The sequence below is a fragment of the Salvelinus sp. IW2-2015 genome, unplaced genomic scaffold (genome assembly GCF_002910315.2).
Source record: "Salvelinus sp. IW2-2015 unplaced genomic scaffold, ASM291031v2 Un_scaffold16326, whole genome shotgun sequence".
NCBI classification, from domain to species: Eukaryota; Metazoa; Chordata; class Actinopteri; order Salmoniformes; family Salmonidae; genus Salvelinus; species Salvelinus sp. IW2-2015.
Genome location: NW_019957535.1, coordinates 469,008 through 495,778, shown reverse-complemented (window position 1 = coordinate 495,778; position 26,771 = coordinate 469,008).

The window sequence follows — 26,771 nt, the reverse complement described above, 5'->3', positions numbered from 1 at the left end:
TGAAAAGCCATTAAAGTAGTTGGCAATATCAGTGGGTTTTGTGATAAATGAGCCATCTGATTCAATGAATGATGGAGCCAAGTTGGCTTTTTCCCCCAAAAAATGTATTTAAGGTGCTCCGAAGGGTTTGGCTATCATTCTTTATTTCATTTATCTTTGTTTCATAGTTTAGTTTATTTTTATTTAGCTTAGTCACGTGATTTCTTAATTTGCAGTACGTTTGCCAATCAGTTGGGCTACCAGACTTATTTGCCATACCTTTACCTCATCCCTCTCATCCCTCTCAACCATACAATTTTTCAATTCCTCATCAATCCAAGGGGATTTAACAGTTTTACAGTCATTTTCTGAAAAACCTCTTAATTAAGGATCGGACCCTTTAATTCAATTTTCGCCTAAAATGACATACCCAAATCTAACTGCCTGTAGCTCAGGCATTGAAGCAAGGATATGCATATTCTTGATACCATTTGAAAAAAAACACTTCACTGTGAAATGAATGTAGGAGATTATAACTAACCTTTTTTGTATTTGTTTTGTACCATCGTCTTTGAAATGCAAGAGAAAGGCCATAATGTATTATTCCAGCCCAGGTGCAATTTATATTTTGGCCACTAGATGGCATCAGTGTATGTGCAAAGTTATAGACTGATCCATTGAACCATTGCATTTCTGTTCAAAATATTGTCTCAAGACTGCCCAAATGTGGCTAATTGGTTTATTGATAACTTTTCAAGTTCATAACTGTGCACTCTCCTCAAACAATAGCATGGTCTTATTTCACTGTAATAGCTACTGTAAATTGGACAGCGCAGTTAGATTAACAAGAATTTAAGCTTTCTGGCAATATCAGATATGGCTATGTCCTGGGAAATGTTATTGTTACTTACAACCTCATGCTAATCGCATTAGTCTACGTTAGCTCAACCGTCCCGTGGCGGACCCACCGATCCAGAATACGTTTTTAATGGGTGCGTGCTTATTAGTAACTGGAATAAGCAATTTCCTAAATGTGTCAAGTGCAGAGTCTGGTTGCTCCTCATTACACACCACAGATTCTTTACATCACATGAATCACTACAAAAACTATTGTATGACCTCTTATGAGGCCCAGCCTTTGGAACTTTTGTTTTCTTAGATATGGCTATTATATTGTGATCACTACATCCTATGGATTTGGATACTGCTTTAAAGCAAATTTCTGCAGCATTAGTAAATATGTGATCAATACATGTAGATGATTTCATTCCTGTGCTGTTTGTAAATAGGTTGACTGACAACCTGAATCAGGTTGCAGGCACTGGTTACGGTTTGAAGTGTTTTCTTTAGTGGGCAGCTTGATGAGAGCCAGTCAATATTTAAATCACCCAGAAAATATACTTCTCTGTTGATATCACATATATTATCAAGCATTTCACACATATTATCCAGATACTGACTGTTAGCACTTGGTGGTCTATAGCAGCTTCCCACAAGAATGGGCTTTAGGTGAGGCAGATGAACCTGTAGCCATATTACTTCAACAGTATTTAACATTAGATCTGCTCTAAGCTTTACAGGAATGTGCTTCTGAATATAGACCGTAACACCGCCTCCTTTGGCATTTCTGTGTTTTCGGTAGATGTTATAACCATGTATTGTTACCACTGTATCATCAAAGGTATTATCTAAGTGAGGTTCAGAGATAGTCAGAGATGTCATCTGTTACAAGCAAGTTATTCATTTCATGTACCTTGTTTCTCAGGCTGCATATGTTAATATGGGCCAGCACTTTTCTGCGTTGTTTGATTGTTTTTAATGCTTTACTGGGAAGCTTATCAGAAGTAGACTTGATAGTGCAGGGTGAGCTGCACAAAGTGGTCTTACCTACTAGGGCACAGTGCTAACAGTGTAATCATAGGCTCATGATTACTGCATCAAATAGCAGTAGGATTAACAAAGGTATTCAGGGCAATTAGGGGGACATAAATTAAGTTACTTACATTGTGTCTGCCAACGCCCTTAGGATAATGCACATTTAATGCAGCATTATGACGACTCATTGTCACAATGGTAGGGATTAGCTGAGCTGGTCTTGGGTCATTGATAAGTCATTGTTTCAACACAGCCTTGAAATGCGTCCAGGAGCCAAGATGATTTGGATGGACTCCGTCATTCCTGTAGAGTATCTTCTGTTTCCAGAAGGTGTCAAAGTTATCATTAAAAGTAATTAAAAACACTTTATATGGGAGTTGGGCCAAGTCGTTACTAGTCACCACAGCCACAAGGTCATAAACCCTGCCTATTTTTACAATTTATCTTCTTTAAATGTGATTTTAAACATAACCCTAAACACACTGCTAACCTTTTGCCTAACCTTATACCTAACGATAACCTTAAATGAAGACTAAAAAGCTAATGTTATTATTTTTTTTTTTACAATAATGGCTAATTTTGACTTTGTAGCTGTGGTAACTAGTGGAAACGGTTGTGCCCTCTCATTGGCTAGAATGGTCCCACCTGATCATGCCTCCTCCCGACTGCCTTCCATTTTTGAAGTCATTTATTTTCATTGTTCATTGTTAGAGCGGCCAGAGTATCTGGCGTATCTGGTCAATATAATCTGGTCAATATAATGGATAATCTGTATATTTGGGAACCCTCTCATAGATTTGATGTTTTATATGGTCATACGTTAATCTTTTGAATGAACATCAGTAGTATAATATTTATTAGCTTTACCCAGTGCACAATACAACAGCAATATGGCAATGAGGTTAAGGGTTATGAGAAGCAAAAACAATGGGATTCTGTGAGCTCATGGTTCTGCCAGTGCCACTGGATTTTCTTTTCAGAAAAAAGACTGGCAGAATGACAAACAATAAGCTTTGACCAGTAAAGTCTGTAGTCTATTCTAATTCACCTCTCTAATTACTCATAGAATTGTTTTCATATTGGCTTTGCTTGCACAGCGATACATAGAATGTCACGCGGGACTAAGTGGGTGAAAAAAATCAGACGCAGAGAGAGAGCCGCTTGGGAAAAATATTCCTTTTACTGCTTCACAAAAATCATAAGCCCGAACATACAGGGCGCAGAGAAACACTTGCAAAAACCCAAAACACAAACGCACGTAACCAAAAGACAATCCCGCACAAAACAAGGGCGGGTCAAACTCCTAAATATAGGGAAGCTCATTTACGCAACCAAAAAAACCACAGGTGCAACTAATCAGACAACACAAACAGACAAACGAAAAAGGGATCGGTGGCGGCTAGTAGGACGGTGACGACGACCGCCGAGCACCGCCCGAACAGGCAGGGGAGCCAACTTCGGCGGAAGTCGTGACATAGAAATTGTAAGAATATCTATGTAACCCAAAACATTCAATATCCCAGTAGTCCACAGAATAAATGCAGCTTGATCCCTACTTAAAAATATTTGTATTAAAAGAGCAGAAAATGGTGTCAAATCCATCCTCAACACCAAGACCACTCAAATAAAGCCTTTCAACAGTTATCATATTATGCTATGTTATTCTACGTCTATCTTCCCCCAGTTCCTTCAGTTTTAAATAAAATCCACACATTGAATCATTGTGCATTTTAGACCATATCTCCAACTACTACCTGACGATTCAAGCATGTTAATAAAACACGTTAAAACAAAAAGTTTAAAAAATAACAGTTTATAACCCTTTTGGTAATTATTTGTTGTTGTTGTTTTTGAGTATCTAAAACATACAATATACTTGCAGTGAAGCCGCTCAACAACTACATCACATTAGTCATCTAACAGATTCCCATCCAGAGCGACACACAGAAGCAACCAGGGTCAACACCCTGCTCAAGGGCACGTCGACAGATCTCCCACAAGGTCAAAAACAAGGACCTGAACCAGCGATACATCAGCCACCGGCCCAAGCTCCCAACCGCCAGGACACCAGTCCTCCAAGATCCCCCCCCACAGTTCCCCAAGAGCTGCCCCTCAACCATCTGAGACCCTCCCAGAGAAAAATTAAATAAAAAAACATTCCCCACCCCCCATAACCAAGAAAATGAACAAAAGAAAAAAAAGAGAAAGCCAAAGGCAAACAGAAAACAACAATGCAAAAAACTAAAGACAACAAAAATCATAACAGCAAGGTCAACTGAATATGTTTGAGTGCATGTACGGCACTATTTACATGTGTGTGCGTGTCCGTGTATGTGCACGTGTGCATTTGAATGAGAGTGTCTGTATATACATGTGTACAAACACCCGCACGGCATCAGCCTCAGGCAAACCGACATTAGCTGTAAAACACTGCCCCTCAGTGCCATTTAAACGTCATTTTTGTTTGTTTTATTTAGATTTTTTATACTTTTATCTTTGACCGTCATTCTATCCCCCGCCCAGAAACTCCACTCCCACTTGTCTCCAATTCCACATCCCGACCCTCAGCTTCCCTCAGCCCATCCCACCTATCTCTGCTGGCCACCCTCTTCACATTTCTACGCACCATACTCTACCGTTCAAACGTTTGGGGTCACTTAGAAATGTTCTTGTTTTTGAAAGAAAAGCACATTTATTTGTCCATTAAAAAAACACCAAATTGATCAGATATACAGTGTAGACACTGTTAATGTTGTAAATTACTATTGTAGCTGGAAACGGCAGATTTTGTAAAGGAATATCTACATAGGCGTACAGAGGCCCATTATCAGTAACCATCACTCCTGTGTTCCAATGGCACGCTGTGTTCGCTAATTCAAGTTTATCATTTTAAAAGGCTAATTAATCATTAGAAAACCCTTTTACCATTGTTAGCACAGCTGAAAACTGTTGTTCTGATTAAAGAAGCAATAAAACTGGCCTTCTTTAGACTAGTTGAGTATCTGGAGTATCAGTATTTGTGGGTGCGATTACAGGCTCAAAATGGCCAGAAACATTTCTTCTGAAACTCGTCAGTCTACTCTTGTTCTGAGAAATGAAGGCTATTCCATGCGATAAATTGCCAAGAAACAGAAGATCTCGTACAACGCTGTGTACTACTCCCTTCACAGAACACCGCAAAATGTCTCTAACCAGAATAGAAAGAGGAGTGGGAGGAGTGCACAACTCAGCAAGAGGACAAGTACATTAGAGTGTCCAGTTTGAGAAATAGACGCCTCACAAGTCCTCAACTGGCAGCTTCATTAAATAGTGCCTGCAAAACACCAGTCTCAACGTCAACAGTGAAGAGGCGACTCCGGCATGCTGGCCTTCCCATACCAAAGCAAATGGTCTATTGATTCTGTATCCTCACCAAAAATATCTGCAGTGATTGTATGCCCCAAATATTCAACATTTTGTCGGTTGCAAGAATTCTATATAATTGTTTTAGCTGGAAAGCACAAAGTCTTGAATCTTGGGTTGTTTTATATATCAACGCATACACCCTGTACCATGGAATCGGTACATCAAAAATCTCTTCCCAGCTTTTTTCCAATCTGTATGGCACAGTTGTCAACATTCTGGTCCTCAAATTAAACTGGTATACTTTCCTATTTATGTTATTTTTATTCCTCCGCAAGTTTTGATCCTTTATATTGAGCAGACAGACCAGTTCCCTACCTCCTCCCGTTGCCACCTACCTCCTCCATTTTTGGGGTAATACTGTAATCCATTGGTTGTACTCGTGGATTGAGCAGACCTTTCCGTACAATTCTGATAACTCAATGACGGACATAACTCTACCATTCCAATTTACAATATAATTTAAGAACAAAATACCCTTTTCAAACATCTTTCCCATAAATACAGGTATTTTATCAACGAGCACATTTGAGTTCAAACATAATATTTGTTGTAATGTTTGTTCTATCTTTTCAGGGGGATGAAATTGAAATTGTAGCCAGCTCTGCATTGCCTGTTTGAAAAAGAGAGATACTTTGAAAAAAGTATCATTTTCAATTAATCAAAAATGAGACATAGCAATCTGCACAAAGGCAAAAAGGCCATTTTTAAACAATGCTTTTTTTAGTAATCTACTTGAGAACCATTTAGGGTTCAAATAAAACTTTTGAATGAGAGAGATTTAGTGCTTTTATATTTAATAATCTCAACCCACCCAATTCATATTCATTTTATAGATAAGCATGTTTTATGTTGTCTGGTTTAGCGTCCCAGATAAAGCGAAATATTTTTTGCTCATATGATTTGAAAAACGAATCATCAGGAGTAGGCAGCTCCATAAGTAAGTGAGTAAACTGAGATATGACTAAGGAGTTAATCAGGGCAATTTTTCCATAAATAGACAGGTATTTACCTCTCCATGGTTGCAGGATCTTGTCTATTTTTACAAGTTTTCTATGGAAATTCATTGTGGAGAGCTTATTTATATCTTTTGTGATATGAATACCGAGTATGTCTACTTCACCATCAGCCCATTTTATAGGTAAACTGCAGGGTAATGTAAAAGTAGCATTTTTTAACGATCCAATACGTAATATTGTACACTTATCATAATTAGTTTTTAGTCCAGGGAGTACAGAAAAGTTGTCTAGATCTTCAAATGAGACATTGCAAGGATCTAGCTTGCGGACTTAATATAAAACTTGAGTCATCGGCATACAAGGACACCTTTGTTTTTAAGCCTTGGATTTCTAATCCTCTAATGCTGTTATTGGATCTGATTTGAATAGCTAGCATTTCGATGTTCATAACGAATAGATATGGTGACAGCGGACACTCTTGTTTAACTCCTCTTGACAATTCAAAACTCTCTGAGAAGTAGCCGTTATTTACTATTTTACACCTGGGGTTGCTATACATTATTTTTGCCTATTTTATAAGAGAATTACCGAAATTGAAAAAATCCAGGCATTTATGAATAAAATCCAGTCTTACTTTATCAAATGCCTTTTCAAAATCCGCTATAAATACCATTCCTGGCTTCTTATATATTTCATGATGTTCTATTATTTCTAGTAGTTGTCGTATATTATCTACAATGTATCGTCCATGTAAAAAACCTGTCTGATCAGAATGAACAATACCTGGTAAAACCCTTTTAATTCTGAGTGCTATGCATTTTGCTAGTATTTTTGCATCACAACATTGAAGTGTAAGGGGCCTCCAGTTTTTTAGATAGACTGGGCCTTTATATTTGCCATCTGGGTCTTGTTTTAATAATAGAGAAATCAGACCTTCCTGCTGAGTACCTGACAGACTACCATTTCCAAAGGAGTAGTTATTAAAACAATCTAACAATGGAGCTTTTAGTATATAAAAAATACTTGACATACCTCTACCGGTATGCCATCAAGCCCTGGGGTTTTTCCAGACTGAAAGGATTTAATAGCCTCAAAAAGTTATTCCTCTGGAATTTGGCCTTCGCACTGATCTTTCTGTACATTTGTTAATTTTCCATTTTATATATTATTTGGAAATAATTCCTTACCATAATCTTCATTCAGCGGGAAAGGATGAGACGGAATAGAGAACCTCTGTCACGTTCGTCTTCCTCTTCTTCCGAGGAGGAGTAGTTGGAAGGATCGGAGGACCAATATGCAGCATGGTAAGTGTTCATCTTGAATTTATTTAGAAAAGAGAACACTGAACGAACTAACAAAAATAAAAACAACGAACGTGACGCTATCGAATAAAGTGCATGACACAAAACACTACACATGGACAAACTAGACATACAACATATAGATGCCCACTCAGATCACACCCTGACCAAACAAAACATAGAAACATACAAAGCAAACTATGGTCAGGGCGTGACAGTACCCCCCCCCCCCTCCAAGGGGTGCGGACTCCGGCCGCAAAAACCTAAACCTATAGTGGAGGGTCTGGGTGGCATCTGTCCGCGGTGGCGGCTCTGGCGCGGGACGTGGACCCACTCCACCATAGTCATTACCCGCTTCAGTGGCCTCTTAGGAGCGGCAACCCTGCCGCCAACCTTGGACTGGCAACCCTACTAAAGGCCCCACTGGACTGAGGAGCGCCTCTTTACTGAAATGCAGCTCGGACGAAAGGCAGCTCTCGGACTGAAGGCAGCTCCGGACTGAAGGGCAGCTCCGGACTGAAGGGCAGTTCCGGACTGACGGACGGCTCTGGCGGCTCCTGACTGACGGACGGCTCTGGCGGCTCCTGACTGACGGACGGCTCTGGCGTCCTGACTGACAGACGGCTCTGGTGGCGCTGGACAGACGGGCGGCTCAGGCGGCGCTGGACAGACGGGCGGCTCAGCGGCGCTGGACAGAGACGGCAGCTCAGGCGGCGCTGGACAGACGGCGGCTCAGGCGGCGCTGGACAGACGGCTCTGGCGGCTCCTGACTGACGGACGGCTCTGGCGGCTCTTGACTGACGGACTGCTCTGGCGGCTCCTGACTGACGGCGGCTCTGACAGCGCTGGACAGACGGACGGCTCTGGACTGAAAGGCTCCGGACTGAAAGGCAGCTCCGGACTGAAACAAGCTCCGACTGAAGGGCAGCTCCGGACTAACGGACGGCTCTGGCGGCTCCTGACTGACGGACGGCTCTGGCGCTCCTGACTGACGGCGGCTCTGGCGGCTCCTGACTGACGGACGGCTCTGCGCGTTCCTGACTGACGGGCGGCTCAGGCGGCGCTGGACAGACGGGCGGCTCAGGCGGCGCTGGACAGACGGGCGGCTCAGGCGGCGCTGGATAGACGGGTGGCTCAGGCGGCGCTGGACAAACGGGCGCTCAGGCGGCGGCTGACAGACGGCTCTGGCGGCTCCTGACTGACGGACGGCGCTGGCGCTCCTGACTGACGCGCTCGGCGCTCCTGACTGACGGGCGGCTCTACGGCGCTGACAGACGGCGGCTCAGGCGGCGCTGGACAGACGGGCGGCTCAGGCGGCGCTGACAGACGCGGTAGCGGCGCTACAGACGGCGGCTCAGGCGGCGCTGGACAGACGGAGACTGCACGCGCGCTGGACAGACGGAACTCAGGCGGCGCTGGACAGGCGGGGAGACTCAGCGGCGCTGGACAGGCGGGAGACTCAGGCGGCGCTGGACAGGCTGGAGGACTCTGGCAGCGCTGAGCAGGCGCTGCCTGAGCAGGCGCTCACCTGTATTGAGGAGACGGAGAGACAGCCTGGTGCGGGGGGCTGCCACCGGAGGCCTGGTGCGTGGAGGTGGCACCGGATAGACCGGACCATGGAGGCGCACTACAAGTCTCGGAGAACCGAGCCTGCCCAACCCTACCTGGCTGAATGCTCCCCGTAGCCAGGCCAGTGCGGCGAGGTGGAATAGCCCGCACTGGCTGTGCTGCGGAACCGGGACACCATGCGTAGGGGTGGTGCCTTGTACCCCGGCCCGAGGAACGCACTGGAGACCAGATGCGCTGACGGCTTCATGGCACCTGGCTCGATGCCCACTCTAGCCTGGCCGATACGAGGTGCTGCTATGTACCGCACCGAGCTATATCCTGCTCACGGGGACACCGTGCGCCTCACGGCATAACACGGTGCCTCGCCGGTACCGTCTCTCTCCACGGTAAGCACGGGGAGTTGGCTCAGGTCTCCTACCTGACTTAACCACACTCCCCATGTGCCACCCCCCCCCCCCCCCCCCCCAATACATTTTTTGGGGCTGCCTCTCTGGCTTCCAGCCGCGCTTACGTGCTGCTTCCTCATACCGCCGCCTCTCCGCTTTCGCTGCCTCCAGCTCAGCCTTGGGGCGGCGATACTCTCCAGCCTTTGCCCAGGGTCCCTTGCCGCCAGAATCTCCTCCCAGGTCCAGGAGTCCTGCGATCACTGCTGCTGCCCGTTACTATGCTGCTTGGTCCTGTGGTGTGATTCTGTCACGTTCGTCTTCCTCCTCTTCTGAGGAGGAGTAGTTGAAGGATCGGAGGACCAATATGCAGCATGGTAAGTGTTCATCTTGAATTATTTAGAAAAGAGAACACTGAACGAACAACAAAAATAACAAACAACGAACGTGACGCTCTCGAATAAAGTGCATGACACAAAACACTACACATAGACAAAACTAGACATACAACATAGAATGCCCACTCAGATCACACCCTGACCAAACAAAACATAGAAACATACAAAGCAAACTATGGTCAGGGCGTGACAACATCTGCCTGAAATAATTAGCTTTCCCTTTTAAAATATAATTCGGAGAATCATAGATGATTCCGTCTTCAGTAACGAGTTTCTGCAAATTATTTTTGTTAGAGTTCCTGTATTGGAGATTCAGGAAGAATTTTTCTCCATATTCCATCCAGTTTGCTTTATTTTTGTATTAGATTACATTACATCATTCTTGAATAAGTTCCTGAAGTTCTTTTTGTTTTTCCTCTAACTTATTTTGTTTCTTTAGACAGAAACGGCTTTTTTATTATTGATGAATATTGAATTGAATGACCCTGAAGGTACATTTAAAGGTATCCCAAACAATAAGGGGATTTGCTGAACCTATATTATACCGGAAAAATTCAGTTATAAATTATTTTGTCTTAGTTAAAAATAAGTTGTCCTCCAGTAAACTTTGATTACATTTCAGAGTGCCAATTAGATGATGATCCGATCGCATTCTTTCTCCTATTAAAACTTTTTTAACCTTTGATGCAAGAGAGAAAGAGACAAGAAAGTAGTCAAGACGACTAGCTTGATTAAGTCTCCTCCATGTAAGTATAGCCACTAGGTCGGGGTTTTTTAGTCTCCAAATATCTACTATTTCTAATGTGTCCATAATATTTGTGATTTCCTTAAGGGCAGGTGATGATAGTTTATTGAGTGATTACCTTTACGGTCCATTGAGGTACTTAGCACTGTGTTATAGTCTCCTACCATAATGATTAGATCATTTGTTGCCTGTAAATTCAATAAATTGTTGTTTTTGAAGAAGTGTGGATCATCCTGATTTGGACCATATAGATTAATGAGCCAAATCTCTTTTTCGTCCACTTTCATATTCAAAAGGATCCACCTTCCTTGCGAATCATTCCTGACTATTTGCACATTCAGATCAAATTTTTTGTTAATTAATATCATCACACCCTTTGAGTTCCTTTGTCCATGACAGAAAAGTATTTCACCACCCCATTCCTTTTTCCACGCAACTTCATCTAAGGATATAGAGTGAGTTGCCTGTAAACAGTATATGTTATATTAATTTTCTTTTAGCCATGTAAAGACTGATCTTCATTTTTTATAATCTGTGTAATGTGGTGCGTGCTGGTGGCAGGGAAGTCAGGCGCAGGAAAACGAACTTGGTATAAACGGAGTATTTAATGAAAACTCACAAACTCCAAAAACCAACGTATACAAAATAAAGAAAAGTGGGTAAATAAAATCTGTCGCACACCATAACAGACATAGCACCTATACATACAACGAACAATCACCGACAAAGACATGAGGTAAACCAGAGGGTTAAATACACAACATGTAATGATGGGATTGAAGCCAGGTGTGATGTGAGACAAGACAAAACCAATGGAAAATGAAAAATGGATCAGCGATGGCTAGAAGGTCGGTGACGTCGACCGCCGAACACCGCCCGAACAAGGAGAGGGACCAACTTCGGCGGAAGTCGTGACAATCTGCTAAACCGTTACAATTATAACTGGCTATACTTATTTCACCCCTTACCATAACTAGATACTATTCTCAGTCTAAATTGACCATAATTAGTGCTTGTAAAGTTAGCCTTAATATTCATTACGATCCATATCGTATCACCATCATAGTTGCATCATAATTACCTTCAACATAATTGAAAAACACATCCTAGCAATTGACGTTTCACATGATCATGAAAGAGACCTTGTATTACACTAGCGACGGCTTCACTACAGTACAAATACATTTATTCCGTACAATATGTTATTTATCCCCAATGCCCCTATTCTGATATCTTCCCCTTGCTTGTTGTAAACATATATGAACTTGTAGACAAATACATAAAAAAGATAGACAAACAATAATCACATTCAATTATTAAACAGTTCTCGACAACAGAGAGAGAAGAGAAAAGAGAGAAAGAGAGAGTGAGAGAAGGTGTGTGTGTGTGTATGTATAAGTCCGTATGTGTAAGCAAGCATGTAATTGAGTACGTGTGTGTTCATATCCACTTCATAATGTTCAGATATTTTTACAGTTCCCATAACCTGAAGTCCCTGTAGAATTTAGTACAGCCACGATGTTATAGAGCTCACTCGGAATAGCTGTCCATCTATACAGAGTTTGTCCACAATGATAAAGGCACGCTTACCATTCTCCCTTTGTTGTCTTTGTACCGGATACAGTCTGTTACGACGTTTGTTTATTTCGCTTGGAAATTGGTCATTGAGACCGAATTTGGTCCCTTTAAGCTCCCTCCCCCTGCTTTTGATCAGCTCCTTTTTTTGGTAGTGTTCAAATTTTGCGATGATCGGTCGGGGACCCTTGGTCTTGTTGCTCCGAGCTCCAAGTCTGTGTACTCGGTGGAAAACCACCTTGTTTACAGTCTCTATAGGAAGTTTCTGGATTATTGGATGCGTCCTCAGGAATCCCAGAAAAAAAAATATTTTCACGCATGCTACGACTTTGTATATCTAGTAGTGACTCCTTCATCACCCTGTTTTCCCTGAGTAGACAATCCATGTTGGTGTCTTGTTTTCTCTTTGGAACATGAGAATTTCACTCTGGCTGAACTCCAAACTCCCCCTCAGCCCTGCTACCTCCTCACACAACTTTTCCAGCCAGAGCACTAGCCTCTACGGTGGTAAGTGGTAAGTAAATCAATGGTAAGTAAATCGCCCGTGTCTGTAGATGAATCTGTTTTTCTTTTTGTGTCGGGTTAAAGTTATTTTGTGAGTTGGTCGGATCTTTCCATGATGGAGTATGTTGTTCCTCCATAGCGTAAAGCTGTTCGTACTCGTCGATTTCCCTCAGGATCTCCTTAGTATCCAGATTGGCTCTTTACTGCAACCAGTTGTTTTACGAAAAGATAACAATGAGTCTTTCCCATGATGACGACATGTGTCTGTAGTACAGCCAGCTAGCACTTGCGGAATCCATGCTTAAAAAGAAACACAAACTTGCAGTCCCAGCCGTAAAGGCTAACTGCGTCGTGGAATCCTTAGCAACAAAACTTTAGTTCAGATTAAAATCCATTTAATGAAAATGTTTTAATATAAAAAACAAACCGAGTGTAGACAGTACAATGTTCTGTTGCGCCTTACAGTACCTTATACCAGATTGAAGTTGCATGCCCAACTTCATGCAACTTTTTGTGTTTGTGCAGCTTGCAAATAAAGATGACAAATTCACTTAAAGTAATTGCTAATGGAAATGATTGCCAATAATTCAACAATACATTGTTTTCTTGCCTTTGGTGTTTATTTTGCAGGATATGATTAGTTGCTGTTGCACTGTCACATATTGGCGTACAGTAGGCCACGCTAACACGCCCTTTCTTCAAATAGGCAACAAAAAGGCTACATAAGGGACGAAACCATAGACCTAGCCCATTCAAATAGGCAGTAATTGTTATTAAACATTATACCGTCTATTCACGAAGCTGGCTGCCGCCTGAGTGCTATAGGATACACATAAATACTTTACTGGAAAACAGTTAAACAGAAGGTACAAAGTAACACTGGGAAACACTAGGACTCGAAAACGTACTCAGGAGAAAAGCGCACACGGCAAACGAATCAAGCTTCCTCAAAGGGTAACAGAAACACACCTCTCTTAAAAGGGAATCATAATTAATTGAAAATGCCCGGTGTTTGGAGGATATATTGGCACGAAGTCGAGCCAGAATAACAGCAAAGTACATTTGTTTAAGCGGTTTTCTAGTGACATTTATTTGGATACATCCATAAAAATGAGCTAATGAGGCGCGATTTCGCCTGGCATAGAAAATGTGCTCACTCCTCAGGACACTGTTCTTCAGAGGAGCTAGCCAACAACATAGCTAACACAATCACTTCAAACTGAAGCTGGAAAGACTGCAAACTAGTTGCACTTTGTTTCGTTTTACCTTTTTTCAATTGACATTTCTTTGTATATGTCCATAAAGATGATTCATGATTGCGACTGGCTGAGAAACTCTGCCTGCCTGTCTGTCTCGTCCAGACACGTTCATTACTATGGGACAGCTGGAGATCAAATTTGTATATTGAAACAATGTTGCAAATGTCAGAGAGACAGACAGCAAGGTTTATACAAATCTCCGCTGTTGAAAACAAAATGTTAGTCAAAAAGAAATGTGAGATAATGTCTAGATGCTTTTTATAGTGGAGATCACGTTTATAAAGTGCCTGGCTGGACTGATGAGACAGTGGATTGCGCAGTCAGATGGAACAGATTAAGTAGGCATCATAGATTTAGCCGCTGGTAACTTGTGGAATAGACACTGGCTGGAATGTGGTTTTAACCAATCAGCATTCAGGATTACACCCACCTGTTGTATAATTAAGCAATAAGGCCCGGTGCTAACTTGTGGAATAGACACCGGCTGGAACGTTGTTTTAACCTATCAGCATTCAGGGCTTGAACCCCCCCAGTTTATAATTAGTATTATAAACTGGGTGGTTCGTGCACTGAATGCTGATTGGCTGACAGTCATGGTATATCAGACCGTATACCATGGGTATGACAAAACATGTATTTTTACTGCTCTAATTACGTTTGTAACCAGTTTATAATAGCAATAAGGCACCTCTATGGTTTGTGGTATATGGCCAATATACCATGGCTTCAGGCTGTATCCAGTCACCCCGCATTGCGTCATGCATAAGAACAGCCCTTAGCCACGGTATATTGGCCATATACCACACCTTCTCGTGGATTATTGCTTAAAAAGAAAACACCTGTGTCATAATAGTCTCTAAAACGGTCTCTGCCACCCTCTGGTGACAGGTGAAACATGACAGGTCTCTGCCGCCCTCTGGTGACAGGTGGAACATGACAGGTCTCTGCCGCCCTCTGGTGACAGGTGGAACCATGACAGTCTAAACCAGGCACATGCACAGATAGGGCTCTATGGCTGTCTGCATTTACACAGGCAGCCCAATTCAGATTTGTTTTCCCTCCATTAATTGGTATTTTGACCAATTACATCAGATGTTTTCACAGGGTTGATCAGATTGGTCAAAACACCATGCAATTTGTGAATTTTTTATTTATTACTGGGCTTATTATTGAGCATATGCCCCTTTGCCCTTCCAGACTCCAAAGTGCTATACTACTGCTGTTTGTCTCTCTTGAGCCACCGTAACTACAACATCGCTTTAACACTTCATCGAAATAGTATGAATTAATCGAAGATAAATCATATACAGTATATCATTTTAAGTTTTTTCCGAGGAGGTCTTAGATGCGCAATTTTACATCTGACTAAGATGTTTGGTGCAGTATTTCTCAAGTGAAAAAATGTGCATGAAAACTAGTCGTCTCTCGTTGAACAAACTCTTCATTGAAGAATCCTTACCCTAATTCCCACTTCTACTAGGAGTAGTACTGTTAACCAATCTGAAGAGGCGTAGACTCACTTGGGTTTTTGAGAGCTACCATAGACCTAAATGAAGGCAGGTGCGTTTATTATATACAGTATGAAGTACTCCAGGTTTTTACCTATATAAAAACCATATTCATCAATATGGGAGAACAAATTATGACAAATAACCACTACACCAAAGCTAAACCCTATCAAACCAGAGGTTCATAAAGTTTTATCCCAATTCTTATCCTTATCCCTATTCATTCTTTTATCCCAATTTTATCCCTATCCACACACAACATACCTGTGACTTGTAATGGTATGATACTGCAGTATGTTCTGCCTGTGCGTTGTACTTTTCCATGGTAGCTATTATTAAAAGCTGGGTGGTAAATGGAGAAAGATAATGATAATCTGATGCCATCAGTCATCTCTAACTTTGCTGAACGAAACAAATGCTTTCCTTTTGTGTCATACACTCCTACAGGCATTTGACAGGCTCTGCGTTGCGTCAAAGCTACTGGTTCTGTACACATTTCCTGCTATTGTAGCTTTCATACGGCAGGTCAGGGGAGGAGGGTGTGTTGTGCCTGCTGATGACAGAGGATAAAACTATTTGTGTCCTCTGTTTTAAGAACACACAGGGATCACGCCAGTCCACCTGTTCTATATGATGAGTCATGGTGACTGACAAGTTTTGTTTAGTAGAAATACATTGTCAGGGGATTTGAGAAAAGCCATGGTAAAGTAGCACTGAAACAATGAATGATGGAGATACAATAGGCTACTCATGTCACAGTTGTGATAAGATTCAGAATCTCAGACAGGCAGACAGACAGACAGGCAGCCACACAGGCAGGAGCTTAATGTTTATTTGTGGCGAATAAGCAAATAGATTACATTCATGTTGTAACCTACATTTCGTATTTCCGAGAAAAAAAATCTATTCAATCCAACCTCAATAGATGGAATAATGTCCCAGTTGCTTTAACCGGCAGAATATCTGTTATATTGCCACGGCTGGATTTCTGTAGTTCAATGTTTCCCATGGCCCCTCCTTCTGCCTATTGGGATAAAATAGTGTGGTTTCAAAATGTATATGATAAACGATCCCGGATAAAATTAACACATTTACAAAGAGGGAAAGACAAAGGAGGACTATCCGTACCAAACTTTAAATTGTATTTCCAGCCATTAGCATTTTGCCCCATCCTAAATTGGTTTAGACATAATTATTCTTCCCCCTGGCTGAGTATAAAGAGCAATATGGTGCCTCCTACTGCCCTGGAAAGGTGGTCTTCACTGATATGTCCCTTAAACAATGTCAACTATTCGTTGGTCCTATGATTGGTCACACAATTTCTATTTGCCACAACATTGAAAAACAATGTAACTGGGAATCAAAATGGCATGCCCATACTCTAATATTTCACGGTAATGCCTTGCGATCTGGAGGGTGGCCTTTTGCATCTTCCCAATGGTCCAAATGTGGTTTGAGAACGTTCCACGATTTGAAAGATACATACACTTTACTAGGACACTCCTTATTTCTATATTTACAACTTAGGTCAGTTAGGATCACCACTTTATTTTAAGAATGTGAAATGTCAGAATAATAGTAGAGAGAGATTTATTTCAGCTTTTATTTTTTTCATAAGTTCATAAGTTTACATACACTCAGTTAGTATTTGGTAGCGTTGCATTGAAATTGTTTAACTTGGGTCAAATGTTTCAGGTAGCCTTCCACAAGCTTCCCACAATAAGTTGGGTGAATTTTTGCCCATTCCTCCAGACAGAGCTGGTATAACTGAGTCAGGTTTGTAGGCCTCCTTGCTCGCACATGCTTTTTCAGTTCTGCCCACATATTTTCTATGGGATTGAGGTCAGGGCTTTGTGATGGCCACTCCAATAGCTTGACTTTGTTGTCCTTAAGTCAATTTGCCACAACTTTGGAAGTATGCTTGGTGTCATTGTCCATTTGGAAGACCCATTTGTGACCAAGCTTTAACTTCCTGATTGATGTCTTGAGATGTTGCTTCAATATATCCACATCATTTTCCTCCCTCATGATGCCATCTATTTTATGAAGCACACCAGTCCCTCCTGCAGCAAAGCACCCCCACAACATGATGCTGCCACCCCCGTGCTTCACTGTTGGGATGGTGTTCTTCGGCTTGCAAGCATCCCCCTTTTTTCTCCAAACATAACAATGTTCATTATGGCCAAACAGTTATATTTTTGTTTCATCAGACCAGAGGACATTTCTCCAAAAGGTACAATCTTTGTCCCCATGTGCAGTTGCAAACCGTAGTCTGGGTTTTCTATGGTGGTTTTGGAGCAGTGGCTTCTTCCTTGCTGAGCGGACTTTCAGGTTATATCCATATCGGACTCGTTTTACTGTGGATATAGATACTTTTGTACCTGTTTCCTCCAGCATCTTCACAAGGTCCTTTGCTGTTGTTCTGTGATTGATTTGCACTTTTCACACCAAAGTACATTCATCTCTAGGAGACAGAACGCGTCTCCATCCTGAGCGGTATGACGGCTGCGTGGTCCCATGGTGTTTATACTTACTGTAAGTACTATTGTACTATTGTTTGTATAGATGAACGTGGTACCTTCAGGCATTTGGAAATTGCTCCCAAGGATGAACCAGACTTATGGAGGTCTACAATTTTTTTTCTGAGGTCTTTGCTGATTTCTTTTGATTTTTCCATGATGTCAAGCCAAGAGGCACTGAGTTTGAAGGTAGGCCTTGAAATACATCCACAGATACACCTCCAATTGACTCAAATAATGTCAATTAGACTATCAGAATCTTCTAAAGCCATGACATCATTTTCTGGAATTTTCCAAGCTGTTTAAAGGCACAGTCAACTTAGTGTATGTAAATTTCTGAACCACTGGAGTTGTGATACAGTGAATTATAAGTGAAATAATCTGTCTGTAAACAATTGTTGGAATAAATACTTGTGTCATGCACAAAGTAGATGTCCTAACCGACTTGCCAAAACTATAGTTTGTTAACAAGACGTTTGTGGAGTTGTTGAAAAGTTTTAATGACTCCAACCTAAGTGTATGTATACTTCCGACTTCAACTGTATGTACTTAAATATTCAATGCTTATGTTACTTAATGATGACATCTCCTTGAATCTCTCAATCAATCAGAGAAGTCGATACAGTTACTACTGGAAGTTATCACATTATAATTATTGACAGCGAGAATGAATGGGTGGGATGGGGACTGATGGGCAACCTCGGTTTCTGGGTGAGATGAGAAACGGTGGGGGGCATGCTTTCATCAGGTCGGGGATGTGGATAGGGAGTGAGGGAGGGAATGGTTTGGGGGTATTTTTGTAGGCATTTATTTGGCTTTTTCTTTTAACCTGTAACCCCCCCCCTTGAAAAAAGACAATAAAGTAAAAAGCTGCTCACAAAAAAGGAGGAAAAAAGAACTGAACATTGTCATCCTCAACTTCAACCACACACAATATCTTCAGTATTTGTTTTATCCAGTAGAGGGAGTGATGCTCCATAGTTTATTTTCCTGGTCTTTATTTTGTAGACTATTTGATCATGGAAAGTATCCTCCTTAACTTGAGTAGCCGAATACCATTATAAATGCATAATGAACAGACAAATAAAAAAAAATGTGATGTGTTTAAGTGATAATAACAATTATTTATACTAATAATCAAAACTACCCTGTGTCTTGGGTTTAGCACAACAAGAACACAGGAAGGCTATTCCCTCACATGGGGGATGATGTCATACGTTGTCAATTTGCAGTTTGAAGTGTACTATCACTTTGCATAGAGAGCAGAGTTTTTACACAGAAATTGCCCATAGACTCTCCCAGTCAGTGGGGACATGTAGCCAGTATTGACAATGATTGACAAAGCCCATGACAATGATGCTATGAGACACGGTGAATAACAAACACAAAACACTAAAATTGGCATATTCACATGGATTAAATATATTTTTTGTTTCCACAGCAGGATACATAAACTGCCAGATATGTATCCCAGTGTAATTGGGATACTGACATGGATGAAAAAAATGTCAGTAATCCTTGTCTTTTCATCTCAATGCAGAAGCTAGAAATCAACACATCTGAAGAAATATAAATCAAAATGAAAGATACCATCTCTTCTAGAAAGAGCCCAGATGTTACATCAACCCGACAACCCTCAGGTAGGTCGCTGCATATTTTGATGGACTGGATTCATCATCTGTCCCCTCCTATTCTCAATATGGGTAATGCTTCTTAGGTAATCACATATTTATTGTGACATTTTGAGGACAATACACAGGGCCATTGCAGTGACGTATTTCCTTGCACTGGCAACATTTGACAATTTGGAAACGATTTGTGAAAAGATTGCCTTGGCTTTCAGGACTTTATATGCCTCCTTTCCACAGCAAATTCTAAAGCCCATGTGAATGGATGGCTGGGTGGGTAGTTAGGTGGGTAGTTAGGTGGGTAGTTAGGTGGGTAGTTAGGTGGGTAGTTAGAGAGAGGTGGACGGATGCCTGCATATTTATGACTCGATGCATGCATAGTTAAATGCATAGTTATGACTCGATTTTATCAATATGTACCAGAGAGAGTGTTTCTATAAATACATTTTCACATGACCATGTCAATTTTTCACTTGTTCTAATGTATTTTATTTTACTTTAATTTATTCAGGGGAACCCATTGACATCAGGGTCTCATTTACAATGGTTCCCTGAGGACAACAATACAACAAATTGGGGGGGGGGGTCACTAAACTAAAACTGAATTAGGATTTACCTAGATCGGTACGTACTAGTGGAACCTTAAGAGTTAACCATCCCTGTGAAAGTGTTTGCTGTCGGATATTTAGACATTTTAACAGTGAAGTGAGGTCGGTCGAAAGCGTGTGTGGTAGAGCTTTGTAATCAAAAAGGGAGTAATGAAGTGATCTACGGGACTTTAATGAGGACCAGCCAACCTTTTGATTTGCCTCATGCAGCGCGACACATCTCCCTGACTAAGGCCCTTCTCCCCTGATTGGTCAGTTTGGCAAAATGTGGGGGGGAAATCAAGGGGTCTGAATAGTTTCCGAATACTCTGTATATACATAGTAAAGAGGACAGGTCCCACAATTGACCCCTGCAGAACACCTTTAGTAACATCGCGATAACTTGACTTGACACCATCAAAAAGCACACATTGCGTCCTGTCTGACATATATTCCCCAAACCACTTGCAAGATGCCTGGTCGAGCCCTATTTGAATGAGTAGGGGATGGTGGACCGTATTAAAGGCCTTGGATAGGTCTATAAATATGACAGCACAGTGATTCCTATGATCTAAGCAATTTAATGTATCATTTAAGACAAGCAGAGCTGCTGAAACAGTGCTGTGTCCAGGTCTGAAACAGACAGCATCATTTGAAGTTAAAAATAGTTCTTAGATGAGTGTTTGCCAGTGATTCTAATTGCCTTTTGCAAGGCAAGATAGTTTAGAAATTGGGTGGTCTTGATCTAGGTGAGAAGGATCTCCACTTTGTAAAGGGGGGAGGACATGCGCCGCCTTCCAGATCTTAAGGATAGCACCAGAAGCAATTGTTAAATAAAAAAATGTGGGTCAAAGGTTTTACAACAGGGGGGACAGAGAGCTGCAGTCGAAAGGGATCAAGCGAATCGGTTCCTGTGGATGTTTTTTAATACGTCATTGACATAAAATGGTTCAAAAWTTTTTTTTAAGAGTAAGTGCTTGGAAGTGCATCATTCTCTGCCATCTGTCTAGCAGTGAATAAATGACCCCCTCTAGGAAAAGGGCTATTAAAAGCATCACAAATGTTATTTGTGTCTGTTATGGGACCAGAGGCTGTCATAACCTGCTGGGGCAATGACGGTGTGTAATTGTTTTTCATAGATTTGACCACTTTCCAGAATTTAGCTGGATTTCCACCACTCTCAGATACACAATTCAAGAAGTTGACTTTGCTTTTCTATCCAGAGGAAGACTATCTAATAATGGTGCCCGGAGGGTATGACTAATTGTGCTATTCTGTGTGTATTATTGTGCTGTTTGTAACTTTTGTTGTACGTAATGTTTCTGCCACCGTCTCTGTTCTCCAGTATGCCGTCGTTGTAAATAAGAATTTGTTCTTAACTGACTTGCCTAGTTAAATAATGGTTAAATAAAAAAAAAAATAATAATAATTATGACTGAAAATAGCTTTTTTTTTTACGAATCGGAGGCGAAAGATTTACGGCTCCTCCTGGACCTGGCCCGAATCCCTGTCATTCACATGAAGAGGAGACACCGATACAGTGGGCGCAGATCCTGGGGCTTGGTGAGAATTTGTCGGCGAGTGGATAATCCGCCTTTACCATCCGTCCTACTGGCAAATTTGCAATCACTGGAGAATAAACTGGATGAGCTCCGTTCGGGACTATCCTACCAACGGGACCTTAAAAACTGTAATATCTTATGATTCACCGACATGGATAATATACAGTTGGCTGGCTTTTCTGTGCATTGGCAAGAACATCAACCTCTGGTAAGACAAGGGGTGGCCTCGAATGCATGCTTAGTCCCCTCCTATACTCACTGTTCACCCACGATGGCTACGCACGACTCCAACATCATCATTAAGTTTGCCGATGACACAACAGTGGTAGGCCTGATCACCAACAACAATGAGACAGCATATAGGGAGGAGGTCAGAGACCTGGCAGTGTGGTGCCAGGACAACAACATCTCCCTCAACATGAGCAAGACAAAAGAGCTGATCGTGGACTACAGGAAAAGGAGGACCGAGCACACCCCCTTTCACATTGATGGGACTGTAGTGGAGCAGCTCAAGAGCATTCTGACTGGTTGCATCACCGCTTGGAATGGCAACTGCTCTGCATCCAATTGCAAGACGCTGCAGAGGGTAGTGCGTATGGCCCAGTACATCACTGGGGCCAAGCTCCCTGCCATCCAGGACCTCTATACCAGGCGGTGTCAGAGGAAGGCCCTAAAAGGTGTTGAAGACTCCAGCCACCCTAGTCATAGACTGTTCTCTCTGCTACCGCACGGCAAGCGGTACCAGAGCACCAAGTCTAGGTCCAAAAGGATCATTAATAGCTTCTACCACCAAGCCATAAGACTGCTAAACAGTTGGCTACCCAGACTATTTGCATTGACCCCCTTTTTTATGCTGCCGCTACTCGCTGTTTATTATCAATGCTTACAGCTTATCAATAAATACCCCTACCCACATTTACATATTACCTCAATTACATTGTCTAACCTGTACCCCGTCACATTGACTGCGTACCGGTACCCCCTGTATATAGCCTCGTTATTTTATTGTGTTCATTTTTTCTTACTTTCTTTTTTTTTAGTTTTGTATTTTACAATAAATAAGTTCTTACTTGCAAAAAAAATCTGCATTGCTGGTTAATTTCTATTCTGGGCTGGAATAATACAATATGGCCTTTCTCTTGCATTTCAAAGATGATGGTACAAGAAAATACAAAAAATATGTTTTTTTAAATTTGTATTATCTTTTACCAGATCTAATAACCTACATTCATTTCACAGTTCCACAAACTTCAAAGTGTTTCCTTTCAAATGGTACCAAGAATATGCATATCCTTGCTTCAGGGCCTGAGCTACAGGCAGTTAGATTTGGGTCATTTTAGGTGAAAAAAAGGGGCCAATCCTTAAGAGGTTTTAAGAGCTTGTAAGTAAGCATGTAAGGTAAGGTCTACAGCTGTTGTTTTCCGCGCATGTGACAAATAGAATTTGATTTGATTTCTCAAATGTCTGAAGGACTGCCAATCAGAGGTAGAATCAGTCAATCTAGCCTTAGCCTCAACTGCGATTATTTTCATAAAATCTTTCAGACAATTCATGCGTGAAGCATCGGTTAGATCTGTTCTTTACCCTTAATCTCTTATATGGGTCATTCTTAACTGCAATAGAGTTAAACAGAGCGGTAAAACATTTAGGGGCCTGATCCGAATCAGAGCTAGAGGACACACCCTCCCAATTATACAACCCCAAGTAATACAGAAAATGTTGCTCATTGAAAGTTTTAAAATGTCTCTTTGTTTATCAGTTGATCTGATACTGGCATCAACCAATTCAGGTTAAGATCCCCCAATATTAACAATTCAGATTTTGCAAGTCAGACAATTTGCAAAGAGCAATTGGGATGGCCGAGGGAGGGCAATCCCACTAAAGTTAGTTGGGCATTATTACCTGTCACGCCCTGATCTGTTTCACCTGTCCTTGTGCTTGTCTCCACCCCCCTCCAGGTGTCGCCCATCTTCCCCATTATCCCCTGGGTACTTATACCTGTGTTCTCTATTTGTCGAGCACCTGTCAGGCGTTTCTAGCTCAGTGTGCCCTCATTTTCGAGCTTCAGCCCTCCTCCTTCCCCTCAGATCGATCTAAGATAGCCTATCTCATCATGCTGATGTCCGGGAAGGGTCTCACCTGGGCTACTGCTGTATGGGAACAATATGCGTTAGTCTGGAGGGGTTCGTGGGAGAGGTAAAGAAGTTTTTTTACGCCCCGTTCTCCAGGAGAGAAGCTGCCCGGAAGCTAATGACAACAGAGAGTGGCAGTGGTGTGGAGAGGGGAGGGGGGGTCAATGCAAATAGTCTGAGTAGCCATTTGACTAGATGGTCAGGAGTCTTATGGCTTGTGGGTAGAAGCTGTTTAGAAGCCTCTTGGACCTAGACATGGCACTCCGCTACCGCTTGCCATGCGGTAGCAGAGAGAACAGTCTATGACTAGGGTGGCTGGAGTCTTTGACAATTCTTAGGGCCTTCCTCTGACCGCCTGGTATAGAGGTCCTGGATGGCAGGAAGCTTGGCCCCTGTGATGAACTGGGCCGTTCGCACTACCCTATGTAGTGCCTTGCGGTCGGAGGCCGAGCAGTTTCCATACCAGGCAGTGATGCAACCAGTCAGGATGCTCTTGATGGTGCAGCTGTAGAACCTTTTGAGGATCTGAGGACCCATGCCAAATCTTTTCAGTCTCTTGAGGGGGAATAGGTTTTCTCGTGCCCTTTTCACGACTGTCATGGTGTGCTTGGACCATGTTAGTTTGTTGGGAATGTGGACACCAAGGAACTTGAAGTTCTCAACCTGCTCCACTGCAGCCACTGCATGGGGGCATGCTCGGTCCTCTTCTTCCTGTAGTTGACAATCATCTCCTTTGTCTTGATCACGTTGAGGGAGAGGTTGTTGTCCTGGCACCACACGGCCAGGTCTCTGGTCTCCCCCCTATAGGCTGTCTCGTTGTTGTCGGTCATCCCGCCTACCACTGTTGTGTCATCTGCAAATTTAATGATGGTGTTGGAGTCGTGCCTGGCCATGCAGTCATGAGTGAACAGGGAGTACATGAGGGGGCTGAGCACGCACCCCTGAGGGGCCCCTGTGTTGAGGATCAGCGTGGCAGATGTGTTGTTACCTACCCTTACCACCTATGGGCGGCCCGTCAGGAAGTCCAGGATCCAGTTGCAGAGGGTGTTTAGTCCCAGGGTCCTTAGCTTATTGATGAGCTTTGAGGGCACTATGGTGTTGAACACTGAGCTGTAGTCAATTAATAGCATTCTCACATAGGTTTGTTTTGTCCAGGTGGGAAAGGGCAGTGTGGAGTGCAATAGACACTGCATCATCTGTGGATCTGTTGGGGCGGTATGCAAATTGGAGTGGGTCTAGGGTTTCTGGGATGATGGTGTTGATGTGAGCCATGACCAGACTTTCAAAGCACTTCATGGCTACAGACGTGAGTGCTACGGGTAGGTAGTCATTTAGCCAGGTTACCTTAGTGTTCTTGAGCACAGGCACTATGGTGGTCTGCTTAAAACATGTTGGTATTACAGACTCGGACAGGGAGAGATTGAAAATGTCAGTGAAGACACTTGCCAGTTGACCAGCGCATGCTCGCAATACACATCCTGGTAATCTGTCTGGCCCTGCAGCCTTGTGAATGTTGACCTGTCTAAAGGTCTTACTCACATTGGCTGCGGAGAGCGTGATCACACAGTCTTCCAGTACAGCTGGTGCTCTCATGCATGTTTCAGTGTTATTTGCCTCGAAGCGAGCATAGACGTAGTTTAGCTCATCCGGTAGGCTTGTGTCACTGGGCAGCTCTCAGCTGTGCTTCCCTTTGTAGTCTGTAATGGTTTGCAGGCTCTGCCACATCCAACAAGCATCAACGCCGGTGTAGTACGACTCGATCTTAGTCCTGTATTGACGCTTTGCCTGTTTGAGGGGCATAGCGGGATTTCTTATAAGCTTCCGGGTTAGAGTCCCGCTCCTTGAAAGCGGCAGCTCTAGCCTTTAGCTCAGTGCGAATGCTGCCTGTAGGGGATGACGTGGGGATGACGTCATCGATGCACTTATTGATGAAGCCAATGACAGATGTGGTGTACTCCTCAATGCCATTGGAGGAATCCCGGGACATATTCCTGTCTGTGCTAGCAAAACAGTCATGTAGCTTAGCATCTGCTTCATCTGACCACTATTTTTATTGTTCTAGTCACTGGTGCTTCCTGCTTTCATTTTTGCTTGTAAGCAGGAATCAGGAGGATGGAATTATGGTCAAATGGAGGGCGAGGGAGAGCTTTGTATACATCTGTGTGTCGAGTATAGGTGGTACAGAGTTATTTTCCCTCTGGTTGCACATTTAACATGCTGATAGAAATTAGGTAAAACTGATTTAAGTTTCCCTGCATTAAAGTCGCCTGCTACTAACGCCGCCTCTGGGTGAGCGCTTTCTTGTTTTCTTATGGCGGAAATAAGCTAGTTCAATGCTATGTTAGTGCCAGCCTCTGACTGTGGAGGTATGTAAACAGCTACAAAGAATACAGTTGAAAACTCTCTCGGTAGGTAGTGTGGTCTACAGCTTATCATGAGAAACTCTACCTCAGGTGAGCAATTGCTCAAGAATTCCTTAGATATCGTGCACCAGCTGTTGTTTACAAAATTACATAGACCTCCACCCCTTGTCTTACCAGATGCCGCTGTTCTATCCTGCCGGTACATTGTATAACCAGCCAGCTGTATGTTGATGTTGTCATCATTCAGCCACGTCTCCGTGAAGCATAAGATCTTACAGTCAGGAACCGTGCATCAATTACCAGGGATTCAATGACAACGGTGAAGAACCGCTACCCGCTACCAATCATCTCCTCGGCCTTCGAGCCGCGCCAGGGGGCCGCCGTGTTTTCCAAGCTGGATCTACGGAACGCCTACCACCTGGTGCGGATACGGGAGGGGGATGAGTGGAAGACCGCCTTCAACACAGCCAGCAGCCACAATACGTTTTTGGTCATGTCATTCGGCCTCACCAACGCCCCTGCT